Source organism: Equus asinus, chromosome 3, assembly GCF_041296235.1.
Source record: "Equus asinus isolate D_3611 breed Donkey chromosome 3, EquAss-T2T_v2, whole genome shotgun sequence".
Classification (NCBI taxonomy): domain Eukaryota; kingdom Metazoa; phylum Chordata; class Mammalia; order Perissodactyla; family Equidae; genus Equus; species Equus asinus.
Genome location: NC_091792.1, coordinates 20,985,935 through 20,996,808, shown reverse-complemented (window position 1 = coordinate 20,996,808; position 10,874 = coordinate 20,985,935).

Genomic DNA, 10,874 nt, shown 5'->3' with positions numbered 1-10,874 from the left:
AAAATAAAATATATTTAGAGGCAAATATATACTGTATTATTTTCTAAAGTGGGCCAAAACTATACCACATAAATTCACTAGAAAATTCTGAAGTGCTCTAAGAACTCTCCCGGGAGCCCACTGGTCTCCCTCAGGGAACCACTGTGCCTCTGGGGGAATCGTGTGCTAGTGAGTACAATTATTGAACTTACTCAGGGCAAACTCTATGGCAGTTTTTTCCTGCCACGTGGATGCATTCTCCAGCAGCACGATACACTAGTCTTGCACGTTCAAATTTGAAGGGAATCTTAAAGGCCTCCTGCTCTTCAACATCGTCTGTAATTGGGAGAAAGTCTCTGTGGTGACCTATGGTGACATTCTTACTCCCCAATATTTGAGGCTGGAGCTACTTCTTAACTAGGCTTTAAGAAGCCGGTCAAGAGTGTTTCATCTTTCAAGTTTTGCTGCCACCACATGTGAACTGATGCCAGTTATTTGGGAATAGAAATTGAATGGTTTTATACTCCTAGATTGAGTAACCTATTTTAAGGAATAAAACAAATCAGAAATTGCATTCTTACATTTTATTACAAAAACATATGCTTAAAACAATTAAGTAACTAAAAACTAATTAAAAATCTGAAATAGGCAAATCAGTATCCGTTCCACAAAGCAAAGACTATAAAACAATAGTCAGACCATCCTTTCATTAAATTCTGCTCATGTCTAGTATCATCCCAGGACCCCATGGACCATATCACCATACTCACTGATAACACTGCTGGCTTCAATAATGCTGATCCTCAAGTGTACTTTTTTTCAAGTGTAAATCAAGAATCTTTTCCATTTAAGTTTCCAGTATCTTGATTTGTCACTTTCAGGAAATCACCATCTTCCTGTCTCCTTTTTTACCATATGTAAAACAAAATTCATAAATTTGGCTAAAGTCAAAGTGCTCTGACAAGGATTGATGACGAAAATCCCTGCAGAGCATTTCCCCATATAAATTATTATGTAAATTCTTGAAAGTATAAGTTTATATAAATAAATATGTGGAAAGGAGATTTGGATTTATCGACTTTATTTCATTATTTATTTATGGTGCAGCCAAAATAGAAAAGTTTGATGAATTTAGTGTTCCTGTTCCCTAAACATATGCTGTAAAATTGGGTGATTTGGTGGTAAAATACGATGCATGAATTTTTCAGTGTAATTTTTTTTAAGCTACCAGTAGTTACATATCAGGATTCTTCTTTTTTTTCCCACTACATGAGTTTGCTTCACTTGGAGTTGAATACTTCTTTCAAAATTACATGACCTGCCTAATATATAAAAGTGATGATTTATAAAACCTTATGTTAACAGTGCATATAGAGTGAGTACAAATATAATTATAAATGTAATTTTAATTCTGTTCTCTTTACTGAGCTGCAGTATCTGTGAATAATCTATTTCAAAATCAAAGATCAGCCCAAATCCCTTCTACCAACTCCACGCCTGTATTATAAGTATTTATTTAATGTCATTGTTCAGTAAGGGACCTAGAGACCTTTCACTAGAGGTGGAAGGAAAATGCAAATCTGTTAGTTATTTGCTAAGGTTCCTAAGAACACTGAAAACACACAGGCATTTGCAACTGTGAATTTCCCAGCAAATATAAAATCTTTGTCTTCTGGAGTATTTGCTTAACTGAACAAAGTTTACACAGCCTGAAGAGGATTAACATTAACAATAATGCAAAATTAAACCTTGACATTCCTCCAGTTCATTTACATGGTTATATCCTCTTTTCCCACATCGATTTCCCCAACACAATCATTAAAAATGGAGAGGAGGGGTCTTACAGTGTTCATTGAACCCCTCTGGGCATTAATGATTACAGTTACGTATATTTTCCCCACGTTCATTTATTCAGGAACATTATTTAGCATCAAAAATGGGCCAGATACTGTGTCACATACTAAAAAGACAATGATAAATTTAAAAAACACTATCCCAGGCTTCAAGATTTTATATTTTGTGAGAGAGATAAACAGATAAGCAATGAACTTCAAATATATTATAAATGCTGTACAAGTGCCATGGAAGTATAAAGAGAAGAACTATCATCTCTGGTGGAGAAAGTCCAAGAAAAATTCATGAAGGAGATGAAATCTGAGCTGGTTTTAAAGCATCAGTAGGCATTTGGTGATCGGGACTGAGAAAACATTCCGAGCAGACAGAACAGCTTATGGGGAAAAAAAATGAAGGTTTACTATAAAAGTATTTGGTGTGTCTGAAGTAAAGAAGCAATGGACAAACAAATGGAGTGCAGGAAATGAAGCTCTAAGGATTTTTGTAGTATCAGGTTTACAAAGTTGAGGCCCACTGGTACAGGGACAGCATAACTGATTTAATCATTTCCCTATTGGTTGAACACGTAGAGTATTTCCAATTTTTCCATAATATCAAGCTGTGATGAACTCCTTTCTGCACATATCTTTGACCACGCCTTTAGCTAGTTTTTGAATATTAGATTACCAAAAATGAAGTTAGTGAAGTAAATGGTATACTCCTTTTACGTGTCTTGCAGCAGTTGCCTTGTTCATTTCTAGAAAGATATCAATTTACCAGCAGCACGCAAGAGTATCAGTTTCACGATTCCCTTTGCCAGAAAGGAGTATCATCATTTAAAAAAATATTTGCTAGTTGCATGAATGGAGAATGAGATTAGATCTTAGAGCGTTAGGAACATAAGAGCTAGGAGTTTGAATTCAATTAGTAAGTCAGTAAGAAATTCATTGAAGATCTGATCAAGGAAGCAAAATACCTAGATCAGCACTTTAAGAAGACTGATTCTGGCAACAAGAAATAGGGTAAGATGTTGCTGGCTTTGCTCAAGAACCCACACAATTTCCGAAGCAGAGAGGCTATTGTATTAGTCTGGAGCAGCACTGTCCAATAGAACTTTCTGCAGTGATGGAAATGTTCTGCCAAAATGGTAACCACTAGCCACATGTCTCTTCTAAGGACTTAAAAGGTAGCTAGTGAAATTTAGGAATTTTTTGAACTCAATCTTTAATTTTTAATTTCATTTAATTTTATTGAATTTAAATTGAATTAGCCACATATGGCTAATACTGTCCTATTGGACATCAAAGACCTAGAGTAATAGGTACTCAACATAGAAAGAGTCATCAAGATTCAAAAAAGAGCAAAAACAAATTCAGTGACTATTTGGATGGGCAAAGTGAGAGAGAGGATGAATCTTAACTGATATCAAGATTTAGAATCAGAGGGAAATGAAACTTGGTCTGGTGACTTACAGAAACTGCAATAGAGAAAAAAAGAGGGCTCAGAGGAGCTTGCTCTCTCTCTCATTCTCTTCTTTCAATAGACAGCCCCTAAACTTGTCAACAGGACATTGGAAATGACAAAAAGATTTAAACCGACCAGGAACCAGGGTTTCATGCTTTTCCTAGCTGTATTGATCTATATAAAAATGTGATAAGCTGTTAGAACTTAACCTATACATCAAACCTACAAATACAAGCTGGTACTTCTCACTGTCAGAAACTCTGATGAAAAGAAAACTGTCCTTAACACCGCAGAAAACTAACTGAATTCCAAAAGTAAGACAAGTTAAGTATCCTGCCTTCACAACTTAAGGCAACATCTCTCTGTGAAACATTACAGGTCAAACTATAACAGTAACTATATTAATAAAAATCTAAGTGTAAATGTAATATAAAAGAACAAAATTTAATGAGGGTTGCAGACTCAGCCAAATAAATAAATGTTGTATGAATAAAAAAAACAATGGCATCAGGCTTTAGTTAAATCTATGTTGATGGATCAGCTATCAAGGAGAGAGACAGGAAGGAGATGGCTCTTCGCCTCCATCTTTGCATAAACATTCCTTTCTCAACTTTAAGGTCTCCCCTTAAATTCAGTTCCTCAGAGAAAACTGATTCTATACACCTCACTTCCAATGTATTATTTCCAATTCTGTTGTTTTCATTCACAACACATCACATTATTTATTTGTTTGTTTATTGCCCGTCTCCATAAATGCTAAGATCCATGAAAGTCTGTTTTGTTAACTGATGTTAACCAATATCAAGGATAGTGACTGTTATATGGGAGACCCTCAGCAATATTTCTGGATGAATAAGTGAATCATTCATTTAGATGATAAGCGATCTTCCATTCATAGCGTAAAAGGCACCAGGTGTCTTCTACACAATGAATGAATCCACTTGACTAAGAAGTAAATTCCACCAAGATCAAAGTAAGCCTGCTAAAGGCAATTGACCAAATCAATTTTCACCAAGCCAGAGTGAGTCTTGCAGGTTCAATATGGTCAGCTCACAATCCAGCCTCTGGCACGTCATTCAACCAGGAGAGCTTCATCTTACCTCCAGCAAAGACCGTGTTGATAAGAGTGATTGTTTAACTCAGCAAAAACAGATGAGCTCATGGGATATTTATTTATTATAAGACATTCATTTCAAGATAAAACAAATCCTAAACTTGCTAGTTATCAACCTCAAAGAACACTGATTGATCAAGAGTATATAAGGCAAGCATAGATAAAAATAGCCCTAATCTTATAATTCCTTGAGGGCATTTCATTCATACCACTACTTAATGTAAAGTTTTTCCCGAGTTCATCAAGACTACAGTTAATCAGATACTATTGCTATTACGAGAACAAGAGAGAAACAGAGGGAGAAAGAATCATATGTTTGTTTATGTAAGTCTGAATGGATCCTTCTGGTCTTCTGAAAATGGGAATTCCAAAACCATTATTTTGTCCTAAGCCTTTAAAACTTTCACATTTGCAGCAGCAATACTTCCCTTCTTGTGTAACAAAGTGAAAAAGAAAAAAAGCAGCTTTCCACATCTGGGAGCTGTTCAGACTTCACAGCTAGGCCTCAATGTTATTACAAACCAGTCTGATGCTCACAATCAGGTCATTTTGTTCTCCTGTTGGACATAAACAGTCTCAAAGAACATCAGTATCAGACAACATCACTCTGAGACCATGATAAAGAGTGATACAAAAGCAAAGTCACTGTGCAACCCACAAAACATCTCTTCTCATTAAATGACTCTACTTCTTTACCAATTACAGTTTTCCCCTCACTCTAGTCCACCCTCCCTAAAAATAAAATTACAGAGAAACTCATTCACACAATTTCCCTGCTTTCTGACAGAGTGAGCTCCCACTTCCTTACAGCCTCCCCAAAATTACCCAACCAAAGCACAAATCCTATAAGTCCTAGCTCCCTCTTATTGAGACACCCATAGTTCCTATCAAAGAAAAATTGTGACGGGCAAGGAAAACTTTATTCAAGACTATTGCAAAAGGAGAGAGAGATTTAACTCAACTCCGCTGAAACAAAAAGTTGGTGAGCTTTTAAGCCCAGGGTAAGAAAGTGGAAACATACTGGAGGACTTCAGGGGCAGGTTGGCCGATGTGATTAGACCATCTGTTTTTGCTAATTGGTGCTTATTGAAGTTAGGCTCCTATTCTCCCACAGAGACTGGGGGACAGGGATACTGTCTTCCCTGATGATCCCATTTCAAAGGGATGGCTTGCAGGTCCCTGAGAAAGACATTTCTTTTGGTTACAAAACTGGCAAGAGGCTGGGAGAAGATTTACATCTCAAAGGGTAGAGAAAGAATTTATAATAGCAAGTTTTCTAAAGTAAATGCTCTAAGGAAAAGGAGGTTAGGGGCCTATAGTCCCAAAGAAACCTGTCTAAACTTTAGTCAAGCTGAAGGAAATGTTAAAGTTGCCTTGGTCAGTCCCCATGACATGCACTGTTTCTAGCTGCAATTAGCAATAAACCAAACTTGTTCAACTATGCATGTGTTCCTGGAGATCTCTAGCTGAAGGGCATTGACAAAAGCAAGAAAAACAAAAGAGATTCAGTAATTGCAGGAAAAATCATACCTTGTTTTCAACTCATAATTGAATAAATCCATTCCTCTCAAATGAAAGAAAAATTTTCCCCTACTATATTTAGCACAGCTTCTTGGTCCTTTAATGGATCGATTTCAAACAAGATGAAATGCATGTCTTTATGTGTTCAGTGACTGAATGACATTGAAACATTATTTGCCAAGAGCATAGTTGGAGGTTTTGTTTGTTTTTTCTTGTCTTGAACAAATCCTTGGGTCTTGTTTTTTTAACCAGTTGGTTGAGGTATTATTGACATACTAAAAGCTGTACATATTGAATGTATACAAGTTGATGAGTTTGGAGATAAGTATACACCTGTGAAACCAACACCACAATCTATGCCATAAACATATCCGTCACTTCCAAAAGTTTCCTCCTGCCCTCTTTGTTATTATTATTATGTGTGTGTTTATGATAAGAATATTTAACGTTTTATTTTGAAACCACAAAATCATCAGATGTTCCAGATATCTTTAAAATGTGATAGTACCTACTGGGGTGTCATTCTCTCGTGGTGGTTACTGCTAGAAAAGCAATGACCTCTTAATAATTTGAATTTTTGTGAAGTGCTCATAACTCTAATTCAATAAAATATCTAATTTTTATCCAATTTTAACAAAGTCATTAGTATATAAAATTTTAGAAATGATAGACAAAAAAATGTTTCTATCTAGGTCAAGAGTCCACAAATTACAGCAGGCCAAGTCCAGCTCATGTCTGTTTTTATAAATAAAGTTTAAGTGGGACATAGCCATGCCCACTTTTTTGTGTACTGTATATGGTGGCTTTGGAGCTACAATGACAGAGTTGAGTAGTTGTGACAGAGACCATCTGGACTGCAAAGTCTAAAATATTTACTACCTGGTCCTTTACATAAAAGTTTGTCAACCTCGGATTTAGGTTAAAAAGTAGAAAAATAGTTCACCAGAGACCTAGTTAAATCCTTTTAAAAATACAAAATCAAGCATGATTATTTTTTCTGTATCATGTTGCCGGGTACAATATCTCTCAACTTCTGATTTTGTACCAATAGTATACACATTAATGCACGCAAATTATTATCACTTCATCGAACTCTACCAAGACCAAGAGAAGATTAATGCCATCCTTACAACATTACCTTTCTAGTTATACTGAGCAGGGCTAAGAGAAAAAGAGAAGAGAGTGGTGCTTACGTGGTCTACGTCACCTGTAATGTGTTTTTATCAAATATCTTTCCCAACCTACTACATTTATTTTTCTTTGTTAAACAACTAATTCCCATCACGTTCTCAAAAACAGTCATGGTTTCTCTAAGATCCACAAAAGAAATATACATATATGCTAAAGACTTCTATTTTTAAAGTCCTGGTATGACTTTCAGCATGGCATTTTATGTGACATTACAGAGCAAATTCTTGCCCTGCATTTGCTGAGTTGAGTATTCTGATTTCTCATGCAGCAATATATGAGGAAGAGACAAATGTCAAACACAGGCTGTGATATCAAACAGAGGTAGTGATGTTAGCCAACACCTCTTCAAATGATGATTCCGTAATAAGAATACAAAGGGAAGAAGAGGGCTAATCCTCCACAAGGGACAATATAGCATTAATGTCAGTAGAAGTAGATGCATGTTCATGCTTAGCACTATTTTCAGGTTTATGTTCTTAGCACAATTTTAGGATAGTAAGTTTCCCCGAGAATTTCAGGTTGGCTCTGGGTTCTGCCCCCTTAGAGTTCAGTCCAAAGTCAAGGGAAAAATGGAAGATAGGCTTCTACTTTACCCCTAGGAAAAGTGAAACTATCACAACAGAGGTCAGCAAGGAAATAAAAGGTGCCACTCAGGGCCACTGGGCTAGAGAGTGGACCTTTTGGTGAGAGAAGGGTAAGAAACACAGTTATTTTCTTCTTACCAGTTCTGTCCCTTCCTATTATTCACATGATACTATCTCAGAAGGCATTTAAAATAAAAGATTCAAGAGAAAGGAGTCAAAATGGTCTGCTGTAAGCATTCAGGGAGAAGAATATAAGTTGTAATCAAGGCCTCTCCAAGGTTTCCACCCATGTTGTCAGAGAAGGCAAATATTGGGTGCCAGAAACCTACCATTTTCCCCTTTAGATCCACATTCCACCCTTCACCAGGGTCTCCTTGGCTCCAGGAGCCTAATTGTATGGACACCATCAAAGGGAGAATGTTGAAGGCTATCAAATGGAAGAAGTAGAAGAGTTACCATAAGACAAACTCTATTTGTAGCTTCAGAGGCTGGAATATATAAAATGGGGGATCCTGTAGGAGAGAGAGAGAGATCAGATCACTGAGTCAGATATTTGTTCTGGTTCCCTGCTGGGTTGCCTCAGATTGGCTCTCATCTTCAACATAAGGTCAAAGCGCCTCTCAAGGCAGCCATATCTACATGATTCCTTCCTTCCAGCTGGTAGTAATTGCTTTTCTCCACCTCCCTTCAGGCCTTGGTCCACGGTAGTGGTCCCTGAGTAGTGAACTATCCATTGTACTTTCCTTACACCTTTTCAAAAAAGATCTTTATTGAACCCCCCTGAATTATCTTAATTTGAGTGGGCCATCTTGAAGCTGGACTGATATGTGGGGTTGGATGTCCTAAATAATAGTGAAGATTTGCCTGGAGTGTGCCTTTAAGTATGTATTCCTTAAGGAAGAGACAATGTGGCAGCAATGTGTGGCTTGCTAAAGTAGGAGAGAGATAAGGAAATTTCCAAATTTTAAGAGCAACTGATAATAATATTCACATTTAAAATGTATGGGATCTTGTTCTCTGCATCTCCTGAACCATTCCAGTGAAAGTAACTTAGATGATTAGGGAAACAGTTCATTCTCTAGCAAACTAAGGAAGCTGCTATGGAGCCCATGTTGAGAAAAAGTTGGCAAATGCAAAAATTAGGCACAGAAAGAATTCTATGGCCCATCATCTTGAAAGAGTTTCCACAAGTAAGAACGTTTTGTTCTTCTCTGACGGAAGATGGAAGCTTCCAGCTGTCTGAAACCCCTCCGATCACGAAGAAGGAAAAGAACAGTCATAATTCTATTATGATATCTAAGAACATGCTAAGCAGAACATCATGGTCATGCCTATTTTAGGACCTGCACAACTCTGGCCAGGTGAAATCAGGAAAAAAGAAATGTCAGTCTGAATTAAAATCAGGGAATTGTGGTAGCTCAGAGTTGGAAGGACTTTTAGTTTGAGTGCTCTTACCCAACCTGTATGCAGGATGCCTTCCACAGTACCTCTAAGAAGCGTCTAATAATTATCATAAAATCATCAGTTTTCATCGAACAGTAAATTCAAAGACAGAAAATCATGCCTTTCCAAGTGAGAGTGTTCCACTTGCTATCAACGATTTGCTAAAGGAAAATTCTTATGTGTATATTGCAGCCTAAGAAGCCACAAATAGAGTTTGCATCTAATGATATATTTTCTATTTCTTCCATTTGATAGTGCTCAAAATTCTCTCTCCGTCACCCCTGCATATCAACACGCACCACACATACACACGCACAGCACATATGCACACATATTCTATCTGTTCTCTGAGTAAAAATGCTTAGTTCCTTCACCTTTTTCTCATATGGTGTTTTCCCATAGTATTTTCTCTATCCTGAACTCTGTTCTTTAGACACGCTTTGGTTTGTCACTGTCCCTACTAAAGCACTTAATCCTACCACTATTTTTTATTCAGATAATGTAGCTATTCTGGGAGTGGGTTGAAATGAAAGTGATTTGGATTCTATTATCTTTCATATTATCTATTTGCCCAGGTTCAATCTATCTATTAACTGTCACTCTTTGAATACAGTCATTCTATTAGAGAGAATATAAAATCTAAGAATGAAGAGGCTATTTTTATTTCATTTTACATACCCAGAAGTGTTTAAGCCACCTAAACTAGAAGCAGAAGTGGAGGTAATGCTACCAACACATGGTTGGTGGCCACCCACACTAGAACACCTGGTTGTAAAGGTAAAGGAGGGTATCCGACAAGAGGAAAGGATGCTGGTGAGGCAGCGCCCTCCCCACCACATTTTATTTCCCATTCCAACTATTACTCAGAGGCGCCTTATCTAAATCTCCCCATTGACCATACCAGAGACAGCTGGATTTGCTAAGATATCTGCACATCGTTTCTCTACAAAACAGTCTTTAAAAATACTCCATATTTTCAATTGATTCCAAAGAGACCCGGGTTTTTACAGATGTAAGCATTACAGAAATACCACATGGAAGAGTTTCAAAGACTTTGTGTCTGGTGGTTTGCATGATACAGGTTCCGAATGCTTTCACAAAAGTCGAGAGTCTTTATAAGAGCAGGAGCAAAACCCCAGAGAGGTTTCGAGGAAGCCCCTTGAAAGTTCTACCACTCTGTTGTGATAAAAGGTAATAGAGGGAAGGATGGGGCATGTCACCAGCCAGGATATCAACCAGCTTCATGAGAATGAAGGGGGATAGAATGAATACAATCTTTGATTCTCAAGGGGGAAAAGAAATAACTCCACACAAGAAATAGGAACAACATTTATAAAAAGGAAGCCTCCACCTACAATTCTCACCTTTTATCAGCTGTGCCTTCGGGTGACAGGGAGGCCAACAAACACTTTTAAAATATAGGTGTTAATCTGTGTGTTTACCTGTGGTGTAGAATATTACAGGAAGAAACTGACAGAGGGCTTATTTTGCCACATAAAACAATTATATAATGAGCTTATTATAGATCCTTGTTGAAACTCTTGGTCACAAACCTAGAAATATTTATAATTATCAAATTATACCTTATCCTTTCTAAAAATAATTTGAAGTATTTTCTAGAAATAAATGTTTTTCTTACACTGTAAGATATGGTCACTGTTGTTGTTAATGGTATAGAATTTAGAGGAAAGGAACAGTGTGGGTAGAATCATTAGGTCAAGCAATGTAAGCAATCTAAAGCTGGA